The 18,044-nt window shown below is 37.3% G+C and overlaps 1 protein-coding gene across 1 annotated transcript in view; it reads right to left on the bottom strand.

The window, feature by feature from the left end:
- The window catches only part of LOC133517663 (fibronectin type-III domain-containing protein 3a), a 79,517-nt gene extending 62,769 nt beyond the window's left edge, over positions 1 to 16,748 (bottom strand). The window contains exon 1 of the mRNA XM_061851020.1: positions 16,346 to 16,748. The gene's annotated coding sequence lies outside the window, so the exon portion shown is untranslated. The remainder of the gene's footprint in view (positions 1 to 16,345) is intronic.
- Positions 16,749 to 18,044: the final 1,296 nt, after the last annotated feature.

Here is an 18,044-nt window from a genome sequence, read left to right as displayed (position 1 = left end):
TGCAAGACGTGGCTTGTTTAATCTAATTTTGTAAGTAATACGTTTTTGAACTATGTAGGTACTTGTAGGTATCGGGATATAAAAGTTTATTTTTACGGAATAAAGGTTCCTGACGCTTTCTGTGGCGGTATAAGGTGTGGAGGCGGCGCTGTTGCTGGAGCCCCCGGCAGCACTCTGGGCTAAGACGACCTCTTCTTGAAGTTTAGTTCCGCACTTATAATTTCGTATTTTAAATGAGTGTCATGATGAACACCGTCTATAATATTGTTTGTTCACCGCGAAAGATTTAGTTCTTGATAAATGAATTTAACACTATCGCGCGCGGTAGGCAGCGCGCAAAGCGCTACAATGGCAGGATCGCCATATGAGGTGTGGCGTCAATGATACAACTATTGGTGTCGAAATACGAATATATTCTGATAAAATAACACGTACATGCTATTATATACTACAACTACGTACATGTGGGGGTGAGACATAGTACACTCACTACACTGCTTACAAACACAACTAAATTATTTTTCCATAAAGCCAAATTCATTTACTTTCATAAAATAGCCTGTTTCACCGATTATTTTCAGATGAATTGCGATTGTCACGACATATTATTATTAACCTATATTACCTCTACACTAAAAACAGAGAATTAATCGGCCGCATCAGTGTAGGTACATTACACCCGCGCATTGCGCAATGTTGATTGTTGGCAAGAGCGAGGTCGTGAAAACGCTGATAAAGTAACAGCTCGCGATAGGAGCGCTTATTTTGTAAACGAAACGCGCCTGGAAATTTGTTCGTATAATACTGGGAGCGAGAAAAATATATTTAAATTAATTTTTATAAAATTATTAACTAGTGGTGCCATTGCCACCTAAACGGAGAGAACTCGTTTTAGGGTTCCGTACCCAAAGGGTCAAACGGGACCCTATTACTGAGACACCGCTGTCCGTCCGTCCGTCCGTCTGTCACCAGGCTGTTTCTCATGAACCGTAATAGTTAGCCAGTTGAAATTTCTACAGATTATGTATTTCTGTTGACGCTATAACAACAAATTCTAAAAACAGAATAAAATAAATATGTCTTTCCAATCTCGAGGTTCTCATCCAATCTCCGAAGTTAAGCAACGTCGGGCGGGGTCAGTACTTGGATGGGTGACCTTTTTTATAGATAATGGTACGGAACCCTTCCTGTGCGAGTCCGACTCGCACTTGGCCAGTTTTTTTATTTAACATCTAAGTGTTGTTTGTATAACACTGTGTTATATACGTTTCTTAACAGCTGTGTAGAGCACCTTAAAACATCTTTAGAACTGGATTAATAAGGTAATTGAATTTAGGTAAACCTAAGAACTGTCTCAAAGTTTCATCCTATGGACTCCATAGACAACCTTGCAAGCCTTTACTGTCGTCATGCAAACTATCTGAGAGATTACATAAAGCAATGATCAAATAGGTGCACAACCGGACGACAGACTTGATATCTCTTCATTAAAGTTGTTAGATTTGATTGCGACCACGAAGAGAGAAAGTGCTCTTGGATAAACTCCGACGTTGGATAGCGTTGCGTGACAATATGGTGTCTGGCGGACGAATAGAAACGAAGTGTGTTTTGCATGAATGAAATACTACGAACATTAACTGCTCCAAAACTTTAATTGTTAATGCGTGACGACATTGTATCTGAATTCTACATTAGTGTTAACGTGGTTATTTCGAATGAATCATGTTACATGATTAACATGAATGACATTTTGAACATTAGCTTTAAACAACTAAATAATATGGAAATTGTAGGCATTGCAAATTGTAACTTATCGTCTTCTTCCTCGCGTCCCTTCCCGGCATTTTGCCACGGCTCATGAGAGCCTGGGGTCGGCTTGACAACTAATCCCAAGATTTGGCGTAGGCACTAGTTTTTACAAAAGCGCCTGCCATCTGACCTTCCAACCCAGAGGGTAAACTAGGGTCCTTCTTGGGATTAATCCGGTTTCCTCACGATGTTTTCCTTCACCGAAAAGTGACTGGTAGATATCAAATGATATTTCGTACATAAGTGCCGAAAAACTCATTGGTACAAGCAGGGGTTTGAACCAGCGCTTACTTCATTAGTAACTTATATCATATCATTAGCAATCTACATATAAGTTTTATAAAACCTTGACAACTGTTTTAACTAGTGGTCGCAATTTCAATAAAATTTGAAGTATTTATATAAAGTATTTGTCTAACAGGTGTGCTTTATCGTCGAATCAATATGAATCATCCAGAATTAAATAAGACAAAACGACCAAAACCCAAAAAAAAATGCATATTCATGAAAATACCAGTGGTATTTATCAAGTCATAGTTTAGTAATAAAGTTAGACCGGTTAAATCTTATTCTAACTTGACTTCTTGGAATTATTAAAGAAATGTCATTTGATATTTACCACCAGCACGTGTTGGTGAAGAAAAACATTGCAAGGAAGCCTGTACAAATACATTCGTGAAGAAAAACGATGGAAATATATTCTAATCTGCACCAGGCTAGCGCAAAACCCTCAGATTATTTGACTCTTAGAACTTCCGCTCATGAGAGGAAGGGCCTGTACTCATCAGTACGATGTACAAACACCTATTCTGACAATGATGATAATGATAAATGAATCCAATCACAAAACTAGACTTCAAGCAACACACATTTGAATATTGTAGTAATAACGAAGATAAAAATAACCGCAAACAGCACAGCACGTATCGCTTACGAGCTAGAGATACATTTAGCCATTAATAATGTACGTGTTGCTGTGCCAGCGGCCAACAAGGAAAATCCTTAACGCATCTTGTTTGTATGCAACGTGTTTCTAAGGAAAGGTAACCTCAGATAAATAAATAATCGAACATATCTAAATGCAAATCTTTAAGCAAAAATGACATCATGCTTGATTCGTATATTACTCGAGAAGCCAGACAGTAAGAGTAAGACGGATAAAATGTTATTTGTTAAATTGTATATTAAAATGTTTATGACGTAGTACGTCGGTCGGGAGTCATTGCTCGCTGTGGCGCCGGCCGCCCGGCGGGCCTCAGGTACCCACTAGGTATGGCAAAAATAATGCAGCATTCGACACTCGTTTGTTTTGGCGATATTCAAGCAAATTAGGCACGTTTAGACAAAAGACGGGACTGTCTTTTTTATTTTAATGAGTCTCTACAAGGGGAAATAGGAGACGTTCAAAGACTGGCCCCGTCTGAGCCGCCTGCGTGCGTGACATTAAAACATTCGCCGCCCATGTATCGATAGCGCGAATAAATAACGTAACTATCGGTAGTAACTACAAGTTATCGATACCTACACATCAGCGGTGATTTTATATTTATGACAAATTATTGAGAAGTAATGAAACAATCATATCCATCAAATATTACGACTTCCAGTAATGGATTAATTTTCGCATTATTTAAACATAGTCAACAAACATATGTAACTATGTATCTTATTTCAATGTCACGTTAAGTTTTAATTCATTTACACATAATGCAATATTCTATTTCTACCCTGAAACCCGTGAATGAAGAAAAAAATCCAGCTTTCAATATTCAAAATTCGTTTTACATAAAGTATAGCATTCAATAAAATCTTCTTAAACTGTTAAGAGAATGCGCTTATTTCTATTTCAATTAAGAATTATCGAGACGCAAACGAGTTGAGGTGGGCATGGGGCGCGGGTGCGAGTGGCGGGGTGCGGGGTGCGTTCAACGAACGTCCGCGCCAGCGCAGGCCCAAGGTCGCCGCGTTCACTCGCCACCGGCCACTGCACCACCGTCACCACCTAAGGGTATCACAAATTAAATACCCTCCCAACTAGCAAAAGAGTCTCAGGTTGCGCACTTTATAAAACTGATGAGCTTATAGAGCTCTTATTATTGTTTTGGAACATATCATCACTCTTATATTAGTCTTAGACAAGCTAGTACCGGCTTTAGTAAGGTCAGTCTTATTACCTAGTCTTATATATGTATATAAGAGCATTTTATAATACTATTATAAGCCTCTTGGTCCTACAATAACATTTACGAAGTCTCATTGAACTTGAGAGTACCTAGTCTTATATCCCCTTTCTCTAAGTTCATTTGATTTTATATTAGACTTTATAAATGCTATTGTAAGAATGTAAGACTAATATCAACATAGTATAATACTATTATAAGCCTCTTGGTCCTACAATAACATTTACGAAGTCTTATTGAACTTGAGAGTGCCTGGTCTTATATCCCCTTTCTCTAAGTTCATTTGATTTTATATTAGACTTTATAAATGCTATTGTAAGAATGTAAGACTAATATCAACATAGTATAATACTATTATAAGCCTCTTGGTCCTACAATAACATTTACGAAGTCTTATTGAACTTGAGAGTGCCTGGTCTTATATCCCCTTTCTCTAAGTTCATTTGATTTTATATTAGACTTTATTTATATATGCTATTGTAAGAATGTAAGACTAATATCAACATAGTATTATACTATTATAAGCCTCTTGGTCCTACAATAACATTTACGAAGTCTCATTGAACTTGACTAATGTCAACATAGCATAAGAACACTGTAAGTACGTACTTTTCTGATCTTAATTAAAGCTATAAACAAGCATAATAAGATCAACAGCAGCACTTTAGTAAGATATTAGAGTGATATAGGATAAAGATACTTATATCACAAAAGACAAGATCAATATAAGATCGATTGATCTTAAATCGATTTTGGGAACACTTTTAAGTATGATATTTAATTATTTAATTATTTTTTTTTTGTAATTTAAAGTAAGAGTGTAATTTTAAATAGGTATGGATTACGACAACTGGAAAAAACGTTCGAGAAGTGATGGTTATCGGCGGAAAATTCAGAAGTACAAAAAAATCATAAGTAAATCAAATACATATACAGCTCCTGCCAAGACAAGGTAGTGTTGGTGAAAATATTAGTGAGGGTTCTGTAGGTTCTGCTTGCATGAAAGATGTAGAGGTTGAGGACAATGTTTCAGTATGTGAAATTAATGATTTTAGTGAAAAAGAATCTTCGACCGATGACGAAACAGATTATGAGAAAGATTTTGCCTTAAAAAGTGAATTACAAAAATGGGCGTTAAAATTTTATATCCTTCATGCAGCAGTAAATGGATTGCTAATTATTTTAAACAGAAGACTAAATAATGTTCTACCAAAGGACGCAAGGACACTGCTTAACACAAACAAAGAGATTGTGCAAATTAATGAGTTGTCTCCTGGAATGTATTGGCATAGTAGCTTAATAACAAGACTTGTATATTGTGTTTCTTCCCAAGGCCATGTTAATTGTTTTAACATGCGGAAGTCTTTCTTCATCAAGTAATGGTCTATATCCATAAATACAACCATTTTGCATCACCAATCTTGTCACTTAAATAAAAAAACATTTAGTTTATTAGTATGTGTCAAGTGATCTAGTAAGGATAAACAAATGTATTTAGGGTTTTAGTAAGTAAACCAAGGAACCCTAATTAATTCAACATGGCCATATCATTTGTATTCTGAATGCAGAATTTAGTGTAAATAATCTTATAATAGTCTAATAGTGCGCTTTAAAAATACACCTACAGCTATGGCTGACTATCAGTACAAATAAAGAAATAAAATAATTATAAACGGATACAAATACCATATTTGATCAGGCGCATGAAGTTTGAAGTGGAAAACAGGGTCTACTTTACAGTAAATAATATTTTCCCACGTGATTACATACCGTAAAACATAAACACACACGATGATAACGAGCACGTTATTATATTTAAACATAATTCATAAACAGTTAGATAAATACTTACACTAACATATTTATGTTACGCTGCTGCATTTATTTTCACTCGTACACTCGTTCACAAATAGAATGTTTCAACTCCCTGTGTGACCTTACAAAAAATCTAAATAAGCTTATTTAGGCTCATAAGATTCTAACGTTGGACCAATATAAGCCTATGTAGGCTTACAAGATACTTACGTAAAAGTGATATTAGCCTAAGGTAGCTTAAATAAGTTTTGGAAAGATTACTGTAAATGCAAGCAGCATTCAATTAGACTGATATTAGAACGATATCAAAATAAATACGCTTATAATTTGTGCCCAAATCCGGGCTTATACGATGCTATAAGATCAATATAAGAGCGAAAAAATTGTAGTCTTGAGACTATTCTAAGCTTGTTTTTGCTAGTTGGGCTATATATAAAACGCCTAGCCTTTTATCACAATCAACGACAAATAGACAGCCGTTAGTCTCGCTTTTAAACGAGCTACAAACGTAAATTCCTGGAATACTTAAGGTAAGATATGCACGAAACTATAAGTTCAATTACGCAGTTTGTCACTTTGAACCCTTGAAAACGCCGATAATTATCTTTAAACTTTGCTGGTACTTCGAGGCGGATGTTTGTGCAACGTGCATGCAGCTCATGCGCAGTGTCGAAACTCTGAAAGTGAACGCTAGTGACGCAAACTTTTATTATTAGTGAAACTAATAGCGCGATGAAAAATTATAAGATTTTATGTGGTGTGTCCCAAACGTGACATTTATAGAAACCACGAAAATATTCAAATATTTTTATTCTTATAAGACAATTCAATGAATACACATACTAAATGCAGATAAAATAAAAATAAAAAAACGCTTTTTCTTAATTTGGAATAAGTAGTTCAATGTTGTTTTATGGTACCTATTGACAGGTAAGTCATATTAAAATCTAAGATAGATATAAGATAGGTTAGATGTAGGCGCATTCCAAATCATCTTGGCGACACCAAATTCAGAAGAGGCAAAGGAGGTATATTTATTTATCTATAATTCCCTAGTCAGTATACTGTCAGGCCGTGATTGATGATTGATTGTAATTTACATAGTTTAAGGTACGATGGGACTGGCGTAATCTTTAGATTAAAAGTCCCTAAATAAATAAAACAAAAAAAAATCTAAGGTTGATCCCTAGAGTTAAGCCGTGTATTATCATTATTAGATTATTACACCCGGATTAAGTCTTGACTTGAAATATAGTTGTCCCGAAAACACAACACATGAACAGTGCACCAACATGAGATAACTGCATCAATCAACATCGATGTTCCGGTGAGTCATCGATAATGTATGAAAATAAAGGCCCGAAACCCGACAGTGATATATGTATAAATGACGTCAATACAGCACGACAAATTTATTGGCGATTTGAAACATTAGCCCGCACCCTGGACTGGTATGCGGGCGATTGCGAGAACATTCGCACACGTGTCCGCGACAAATCACTACCTACTTCTCAAGTTTGTTACAAAATAAGTTGAAAGTAAAATCATTTCAACATTGGCCAACACTCACTCCGGGGTCGCGACATCGCTCACTGCATTAACTCATCCTCAGCCCTGACTGACACCCCTCCAACAGCCGTAATTTCCTTCGTCTGCAAACGGAGCGAGCGCTGGAGAAATTCCTCGAGCATTCGGTTCAACGGCCGAGCTATGGCGTGAGCGCTTGCGTCTGTGTTTGGGCGTGAGTGGCTCACGCACACACGGCTCAGTAGTGCCTCTGCAAACACGAGGGAACCGTTACCCCGTTATGCTTGATAGCTGCTTCATCTACCGCCCTATTACCGCCAAATCACCAAATATACCAAGACTAATTCGAAGCATGTTACCCGAGCTAGCAAGTAAATCAATATTCGACTAAAGGTTTAATGTGTCTATAGAAGCTATTAGCTAAGGGTCATGCGTAATTGATAAAGTGCAAAATCAGCAGAGGCTCCCGCATCAGCACCTTAGTGAAGGTAAGTGCAAAACCCACTTAAAGAACCACTCGCCCGCGCGGCGGCGGCATGCAATAGACGCCGCAAGAAAGAGGGGAGGCTCACCGCGGAATGCGATTATATCTCTTTACGATTTCATCACTAGAACAGACGAGCATCTCGTCATTCGCTTTACAGAATGTCTAATGCAATGTCTATTAGCAAACTTACAGAAATAAGCATCTCGAAACATTTATATATACAAAAGAACTTCAAATATCCTCGCATTGAAGCACCGATTTGTACTATTATACCTTAGTGCAAAGGTTGTGTACAACATCCACATATTACAAAACTTAAACATCAGATAATAGTGAGGAAAATATGTGAAATATAGCGACTGTTACACATATCATACAATGCAGTAAACAAGGATTTCACAATCTGTTCTTGCTTATTGTTTATCAACGTTGACCGTTGGAGCCAAATGAGGAAAATGCCAACTAAAACCCTTAAACTTTTGTAAAACACAAAAATTTATTTTTAATCAACCTGCCGTAGCTGGTTTGATGTCATCATAATACAAAATGTACAACAAAACAACTCACGTCCTGTCCTGTCGGTAATTGAATGCAACTCAATGTACAACAATATTGGTAGAACTACACGTCTCATAATGGAGGCGTTAGTTATATCTTACGTAAGTGAGGTTCAAGATATTATAGATATAGAAACAATATTACTTTAACTACATTAAATCAATCAGACAGATATCGTACATCATCTTCGTCTTCAATTAATTAACGAGGATGAACTGAATTTATTATAAACCCTGGAAACAAAGCGAGCCTTAATCAGTAACCTCTTTCGCAAAGTGGATGAAACAATAATAACTTGATTACCTACTGTTGACGAGAAGCAGTGAAATAAACATTGAGATATGATTCCAGTTCTGAGAATTCAAAGGGGAATATCTGAAACAAGACAAAGGTCGCATAGATTGTGTAAGTTTGACCTAACACCCGGATCTCGTTTGATAAAAAGTTTAGTAAGAAGTGCCTTATGTGCCTAAGCATTTATGATAACATTTGTGATAATACATTAGGAAGGCAATGCCCAAAACAGATATCATAATAAACGTGGCTACGCAACGGAAGCGGCCGCGGTCGAGTTTTCGAATGTGGCACGCACTATCGATTCACAAATACTTCACGCGGTAGGTACTAAGTAAGTAGCTTGTGGCAATCGTAAAACGCAAAGTGAAGTCATGCCACTATAATAGAAGTTTATCACACACTGTCAGATAATCATGTAAATCTCCATAGTATCTATATTTTATCCAAATGGATGGGTAGCAAAATATTACGTGCGTACGTAAAAGGATCTTGTATACGAAGGCCTACAGGCCTGGCCAGGCCAGGCCAGGCCAGGCCAGGGCGAAAAAAAACTGTAAATTTTAAGCCGCTGTAATTTTGTTTCTAAGCAAGATGACTACGGAATTCTTACCGCAATAAAAAGTCTTATGTCTTATTATTATATTATATATTCCAATATAAATAACTCTAGTTTCACGCTGTTCGACTTTACACCGGTAAATAGGAGAGACCACTGAAAATTTGTCTTTTCCAAATAGCAAGAAAATTTGCAACATCCTACATGCCTGATTTCGAAACACTCAAAATTACCTCGAAGTTTCGTGCATTTCATACTAAATAACTAATTTAGTATGTTGTCTCTTGAACAGAGGTCTCGAAGCGGCAGATCTCTAGGAACAAGTGACCCTGAGCCATCACAAAGATTGCTAATACAATTTGCGAAATTTATCGTAAAAACTGGGGTAGATATGCGGCTAAAGTGCAACGAACGACGATGAAAATCAGTTCAGTTCTTCGTACGAAGGTTAGGATAACTAAAGTTACAGAAAATGTGTGTTACTTAATTCTAGGCCAAGTCGAAAATCATACAATTTCTTTCGTACAAAAATCGCATTTGGTAGTTGACATAGAATAGGGTAAGAGCTCCAAACGTCCTGCAGTGCCTTTCTCTCAACTATTATTGGGCTCAAAAGTGTATTAAAATATAAGAATGAAAAAGCCAAAATACATTAACAATTCCAGCAGGTGATGAGCTGATGCAGGAAATATGAAAAAAGGGGTCCGTAAAAAGCTGCCACTGAATGCGCTAGGAAGAAGCTGCCTATTACACCTACAGAAAAAATAATAAATAAAAAAACTGACAAACATCTAAATTAAAAGTCGCTTTTTATTGTAGTTATTCTAAAAACCTTAGTTTGTTGTCATTCGCATCAGCATTTTTCTTTTGAAATTTCAGTTTCTTTCGGTACACCCCTTTCATTATCAGTTCGTGAACTCCTTTTGGATATCTTAGTATCCGTAAGAAAATAAAAACAAAAAATTATGGGCTATATTAGCCATATACAATAAAAAAAGATATATATGTTGCCATTGTTGCGTTATGTTTGATAGGGTAATTTCTTACTATTTTTGTGCAATTTGCACACCACGTGACAACTCATTTGAATCGATATCGTGTAAACGTAAACTGATAGCAGTTTAGCATATAAGTGACAGGCTTATCTGATTTTAGCCATTGACGTCCGAAATTATTTGACAACAAGTACCTATGTAGGGGAGCGCGGGGCTAGAAGTAACAGTTTTTGGAAAATGATCTTTATTGCCTAAAATATGTATGCTTTTGTGATTGTGAAAAAGAGGGTTTGTAAAGAATATATCCCAGCACTAATTCCAATTACAAAATATAAAGAGGCCCTCTTGATTGTTCAAAAACTAATGAGAAAGTTGCATTTTTCAGACGACCGGTTTGGCCTAGTGGGTAGTGACCCTGCCTACGAAGCTGATGGTCCCGGGTTCAAATCCTGGTAAAGGCATATATTCGTGTGATGAGCATGGATATTTGTTCCTGAGTCATGGGTGTTTTCTATGTATTTAAGTACCTATTTATAAATATTTATATTATATATATCGTTGTCTAAGTACCCTCAACACAAGCCTTATTGAGCTTACTGTGGGACTTAGTCAATTTGTGTAATAATGTCTTATAATATTTATTTATTTTATCCCCATGTGGGGCAAAGTAACGAGATGCAAATTTTGAGCTATTTCCTGATGTTCGCTGGTAGAACTGACTTTTAAATGATGATTTTGAATGATATTTTTTTTATTACGTTCATTTGTATTTGATTTGGATAGATTTGTTGGTATTTCATAGTTAGTATTTTCCTCGCGTTGGGTGGTGAAACATTTTATGTTTCACTCGGAGGCAAAGTTTGTTTAACCCTCGTGCCTTGAAATCCTCGTAACGTTCAAGATGCCACTCTTCGAACCACTCGCTATTGGAATCTTTCGCTTGCTCGGGTACCAATTTTAGCACGAGCGGTTAAACAACAACTTTGCCCCCTTGTAAAACAAATAACTAAATAATAAATAAATAAATAAATATTATAGGACATTATTACACAAATTGACTAAGTCCCACAGTAAGCTCAATAAGGCTTGTGTTGAGGGTACTTAGACAACGATATATATAATATATAAATATTTATAAATACTTAAATACATAGAAAACACCCATGACTCAGGAACAAATATCCATGCTCATCAAACGAATAAATGCCCTTACCAGGATTTGAACCCGGGACCATCAGCTTCGTAGGCAGGGTCACTACCCACTAGGCCAAACCGGTCGTCAAACTATTACAAACTTTAACAAAAATTAAAGGAACAAGTCTGAAATTTAATAATTTAAATTGTTATTTTATCGAAAAGGTGTACCTAGTTCATAGTAAGTCATCCATCTGTAGTCCAGTTTACAAATAGAATATTGACGTAAAACACATCTGCATTTTGCAACTATGCAAGAAACGGATCAACGTGTTATTTGTAAGAACATCCTGTACTACAGGTAAAACTTCCGTTTGTGGTAAATTGTACAATAAACATATCAGCCGTAAAGGGCAGACTTTTTGCGATAACCCAAAAACGGCTTAACTGATCATGTTCGCTATTGTTTTCATTTAATTTCTTTATGAAGCGCTATTCTTACGTTTTTTTTTTCATAACTTTTGGACCAATGACAATTTTTTTTACTTTCGGATCGATTTTTTTCGAAAATATTCACTTTATCAAAAAATATGTTAAGATTCGTTTTAAATTCTCTTTCTGACAAACGCAAATGTTAGTTAATAACAAACCTTTTTCAAATAAAATAGTGGCGATGACCATTATCGGAGCACAAAATATGGCTGGCTTAAGGCTGCCTGAGTTATAGGTGTTTAATTCGAAAGAGGTTAACATCAGCTAGATCTAAAGCACATTGGGAAACTGGAAAAATAACTTGAGATTGTCGAGGTTTTATTGGCAGAAGTTCTGATTGTCGCCAAGGACTATTCCTGAGTTTATAACTTTGATATATGATTTAAACCCTAAGATAACCCCACCTGGCGTGAGAACCCTAGTGTTCAAGGGGCGTCCACTAGTTACAGATTCCAAGCCGAATCTCAGGATCTCTGCAGATATTACGTTTTTTCTAGCGAAAAATTGTGTAAAATGCGAGAAAATTAGATTAAATTAAAACATCTTTCTACACAATCCTACTTAAATTAAAATCATGAATTGGAGTTACGCATTTATACTTATAATATACATTTTGAAAGATCTCACGTGAAATCGGGTTATGGGTTTGAGGCAAATCTCACGACATGTCACCAGGAAGGAGAGGCTCCTCATAAACTCCTGACGCAATTAATGAACGCCCCAAGTGAATCAAAGAGGGCTAAGTAGTAGGGTAGTTTCAAAATCCCCGGCAACTAAAATATTGAAAGCCGTTGACAAATCATTTGCCGGTACCAGTACCACGTGTGTCACATACGAAATATCAGAGGCAATTTCCAAATTTATTTATAAACGAGTATGACCAGTTTTTAGCCGACTCATATTCCAAGAAGGAGTAGATTCTGTACCCTTAGTGTAAAATTATTCGATAGCGAAACTTGACGTACGCGTTTGCGTTAAGTCTCATTTTGTATGTGATTTTTAATTTCTAAAACGTCCCGCTTGGCGCGCTGTTTCTAAATCCCATACAAAATGAGACTTAACGCAAATGAGTACGTCACATTTCGCTATCGAATAAATTTACATTAGGGGCTCTGTATTAGGTTGCGGCTACTTTCTTCATGAACATACATATTTTCATAAGTTAATAACATCCTAAGTATTAATAGATTGCTGTGTGCTTAGATAGCGATTGAAGGACTTTACAGGAAACAATATATTCATTCACAATTAGGTATTTGGGATCAAAGATTTTAAGGCCCAAAGTTGTGTCATACACCTATTTAATACACACACAATAGATCATTCTGTGTCGAAGTGTGTTTGTAAGGGCCTTAACAAGATAATCCTATGCTGCAAAGAATTTCTGTGGCCCCTAATGTATCTTGAGCACAATATCGCAGTATCGTGGTTGCAAATAACTATAATGTACCTACAATACATTGAATAGGTAGTCTAGGCATTTGTACCTCGTCTGTTCATATACGTTTTGAGACGAATGTAAACCCAAATAGTTCGATAACTGAAATGTTTTCTGAAATTTTATTTAACAACTACAGTATAATTAATTAAATTCAATTGAGTTTTTTTTTTAATGGCCTTCTGTGGTTTTCATTATAGTCATTTAATATGTTGGCATTTAAGGGGTGCATGCCGGCACGATCTCGAAAATGTTATGCTTATTGGCGAAAAAGTATCGGAGAAGTAAAAGAAAACTATAATACAAATTATACACCAAAATATTGAGAACTGTTTCGACTATTATGTGAATAAGCAATATTTAATAACCTTACCTGTATTGTGTTAGGGAAGATATTTTCGTAAGAAGGTAGTACTTTCGAAGAAAAGGTGCCAAATTCATATAGTGCAACACTGTGGCACCGACTATTCGTAGGAACTTGACGTCTGTCACAATTATATCTATTGTAATCACTAATCAATATTTCTTTTTTCTCGTACAATAAAGTGTTTACATACTTACTGTACAGTCGTAAAAAAATATTCACATTATTATAAGCATCAAGTTATTCTTTCCTGATTTTTAGTTCAGAGTAGTGTCTTCATCGAGCCCTGACCCAAATTTCCAGATTTTTATTTGATGACAAATTTACCGTTTTCTGAACAGGCGAAAAGGCCTGAAAACCTTATGTACATTATATCCAAAACTATATCATATAAATATATAATTTATATAAAATAAACAAAATGATTACATAAAATATTTTTTAAGAGAAAAAACAGAGTTAATAAGGGAGACCGGTGAAAGAAAGATTATTCTTGATTTTGGATTTTATACAATGAAATTAAAAAGACAGCGTCCTACGCCTAATTAGTCCATTAGTCAAGCAAAACTTGTCAGTAGAAAAAGGCGACAAATTTAAAAAATCACGGGTTAGCAACACTACGTTTGAATTGTTCGAAAATCGCGTGACATTTATATCTTATCTGTGGAACTGTTTTGTTTACATTTAGATTTTGATCAAGTTTGTAATTGCGATGTTCAGAGAATTTTTTGACATCATAATTGAAAAATATACAAATAAGGCTGTGCGTTTTCTTTAACAAAGTTTGATAATAATAAAACAGGCTATAAGGGCCTCCGCTAGCTGACGCGGACGCCCGCCGCGTGCGCACGCTCGCGGGTCCTGCTCCCAGGCCAAATCCGTCGCACGCGCCCGCGCCAGTTAGCGCTGTTCATACAATTTCTTATTAGACGGGGCGTCCGTTCCGAATAATCCGCGTCAGCTAGCGGAGGCCCTAACACGGCACCCACCCACTGCACGATACTACCCGTCACAGTACCGTCGTCGGCACTACCCGTTCAATGTTGTAAGCTCATAGTTTCCTGCTACCCGAAGGTTGTCTGGAAGAGATCGCTTTTTACCAATAAGACCGCCTGTTTTTTTGTGTTTTTTCATGTCCTGTCTATTTTTAACTGTATGATGCTCAATAATGAATATTTTACTCACTTACTACAAGTATGCTTAAAAGAGTTGAGAAGTACCCTCAATTCTTCATGGAATCCATCATCAGAACTCAAGCTTGACAAAAGTGTGCCTTTAAAACCTAACTGCTTGACAAACATGCGAAGAGAACATTTGCCAAACGTGAACTATGCGTCGTTGAAGAGTTCCGTTCTGTTCATCATCAGTTGTTCCACTTCATCAAATGTCACTTCTACAAATGTAACTACTTGATTTGTTGATGAACATACTAAGATCACTATATATATATATATATATATATATATATATATATATATATATATATATATGCCTTTATCATTTGAGGAGTTCCCTCGATTCCTTATGGACCCTCTATCGTGAGAAGTGTCAGAACTCGAACTTGGCAAAAATTTGTCTTGAAAATCTAATTTGCTTAACAAACACAGCGAAGAGGACAAAGTGCACAAGCCCTTAACGTGAAGAGGAATTTAAAATAAAGTTTTTTTTTTTTTCATTTATTTTAACTTCGGAATGGTGTCAATATGATACCATAAATGGATTTGACATCCCCGATTTACATCAATAACCATGGTGGCTCCACTTCTTCCATCCATTGGCATCCTTGGGTCCTAAGCCAATCCAGCCAAAGTAAATCTTTTATTCACGAAACGCCGTATTTCATGTCATGAGCTACAACTAAGACTATTAGGTAGGTACAAGATTACATGAATGCAAAGATGCAAAATGGAACGCCTGCGTCAATAAAAACCACTACGAATCGCATCCTATTGTAAACTTATTATTTACAGTGAAGCGGTTGGAAAAAAAGCTTATCATTGGAAACCAAGATCCCCTCCACCACAACAGGTGGCCGTTTAAATTGTTTAAAACAGTGTGGATAATATTTAAGCGTAGGGTACTTTTTGTTTAGTGGGAGTTTGCGCAAGTAAGTGCTTACAAAAGGTTTACAGGGATATATCCCAACAGAAGCCTTTGTAGTGGTTCTCTCAGGTTACATTGTTGTGAATTTGCAACGGGCAGTGCATGGCGCGGCCCGCGGTGAACCCCGTCACACTGACATTGCGTTTAATCCGGCATTCCATATGGAATGCGGTCGCCGGCCGCGCACCGCCCCGCGCCGACGCCGCCTCTCTCCTCCATGTTTTCTTATCCACTCGCTTCCGGCCACCATATGGGATAGTGGGATAGGACCGAATCCAATAAGAATCTAATCAGCATAATACTCCGACCGAAAACTGGTATTTTGGTCCCTTGTACACTCCGTATCAATCAATTGCTTAGATGACGTCATAATGTATACAACAACTGCGAACGAGGAACTGTTCTTTTGATAAATCCCAGAGCACGGAGAGCAAAATAACTACAAGAAAAAGTGTTGTATCGGGCAGGTTTATTAGTTAACAATTGTTTATATGCGCGATTTATCTTAATATCGTTTGGGTACGATTCGCTTGCCACGTCGCGGCGAATTTTCATGATGTGGGTACGAAGTAAACAAGTTTTTGACTCACCTTCGTGAATATGCCACCGATTGTTAAAATTATCCACAAACTATAGCACAGATAATACGGATTTCGTCCGTATAACACAATATTCACCACACCAAAACGACAACATAAATAAACGGAGCCACTAATCCCAACACGGTTCGGTTTGGAGCACCGCTCTCTCGTGTTCGAAACGAAATGCGTCTCGGGAAAATGCACTGACACAGGGCGGGGTTGTCGAATGTCATAAACGGTCGGTTTCAGTGGTCAGAGACTTGCAGTGCGAACAGGATGTTCGTGCAGCACTAGCGCGCGGCTCGGCGGCGCGGACGGGACTGGGCTCGCGGGCGCCAGCGGGGGCGGCGGGCGGGCGGTGTCGCGCGCTATATTGGCCGGCGCCGCGCCGACAACGACGTGGCTGTCGCGACTCCGACGTAGCAACTACTCTCCATAGGCTTAGACAACTCAGGATAATACTAAAGAAGTCCTTGTGAATGCCTAAATAAGTAGTTAGAACGATGGGCCTTGTACCCAAGTGCTGATACCTACCCACAGTTGTACATATTAATTTAAACGAAGGAATATACGCAACAACGAAGTTCAGCAGATATTAAAAGCCCTCTTTTATATACAGCTACTCGAGTCTTGTATATTCATTCGGATTATATTTTCATCAACTTAATATGTGACGACAGATCAATTCATCATTATCAATTCTGACTACTCAACCTACAGTTGACTGGAAGAGAATGTACCGACTTTCCTATTGCATCGCTGTGGAAAGAAGATTGCCACAAACATAAACACGCCTCAGTTAGGTCGGGAGTACCTTAGCAAGCCGTTTCCTGGCCGTCTTACAATTGCTGCACTTTCTTTCCCATTGTTGGTGCGATTAAATCAAACGTCTTCAGTGATTGAGCGAGATTAGCGAATGCGCCGACTGGTGGGGGCTCGTTAGTGCACTTGCCGCGGGTACTTTCACCTATGCAGGTACTTGCATATCTGTCACTTGCACAACCAATAGGTAACTCATTCACACGCTGACGCCCCGTATTCAAACTATTCTAATACTTTTTCAAGTTAAAAGTAGGTATATTTATAATTTTCACGTATGCAATTCCCATGCATAGATTGATGATAGACTCTTAAGCCCCGCTTTCATCAGATCTGTCTTTATTTATTTCTTTTCTAATGAATTCTTCTTCACTGCGCACTAATTCCGATGTCATGTTCTACGGGAGCCATACAGGGAAGATAAATCCAAACGTTTATCTCTCTCTCTCTCTCTCTCTCTCTCTCTTATAGTTAATCTGATTTGTAATCTTGATATCAGATAACTGAGTAAACAAGGTTTTCACAAGCATAAGCACGACTCTATTTTCAAGGTATTATAGTACAATTTCAGGTGAATTTGTGCACCCCATATATTTTGCGATATTTTTGATACAGACTGTACAAAATTATAGGTATACCACTGGAATTACAGGCACATTTATAGAGGATCTGCCTTCAATTGTAGGGTAACGCTTGCCAAATTACAGGCCAATCTGATTTGCCTGTGATTTCTAACTTTGCGTTCTTAGTAAACAGGTATTTAAAAGAGCACTGTTTATTCCCACAAGTTACAAACTTACCACCAAGTTATAACTAGTGGTAACCTGCTGGGATTTTTTTTTCCACCTTTTACCAGTCGTACCTACTGTACCTACAGTACCAGCAGTTA

Source organism: Cydia pomonella, chromosome 5, assembly GCF_033807575.1.
Source record: "Cydia pomonella isolate Wapato2018A chromosome 5, ilCydPomo1, whole genome shotgun sequence".
NCBI classification, from domain to species: domain Eukaryota; kingdom Metazoa; phylum Arthropoda; class Insecta; order Lepidoptera; family Tortricidae; genus Cydia; species Cydia pomonella.
This window is presented reverse-complemented; position numbering and strand designations above follow the sequence as displayed.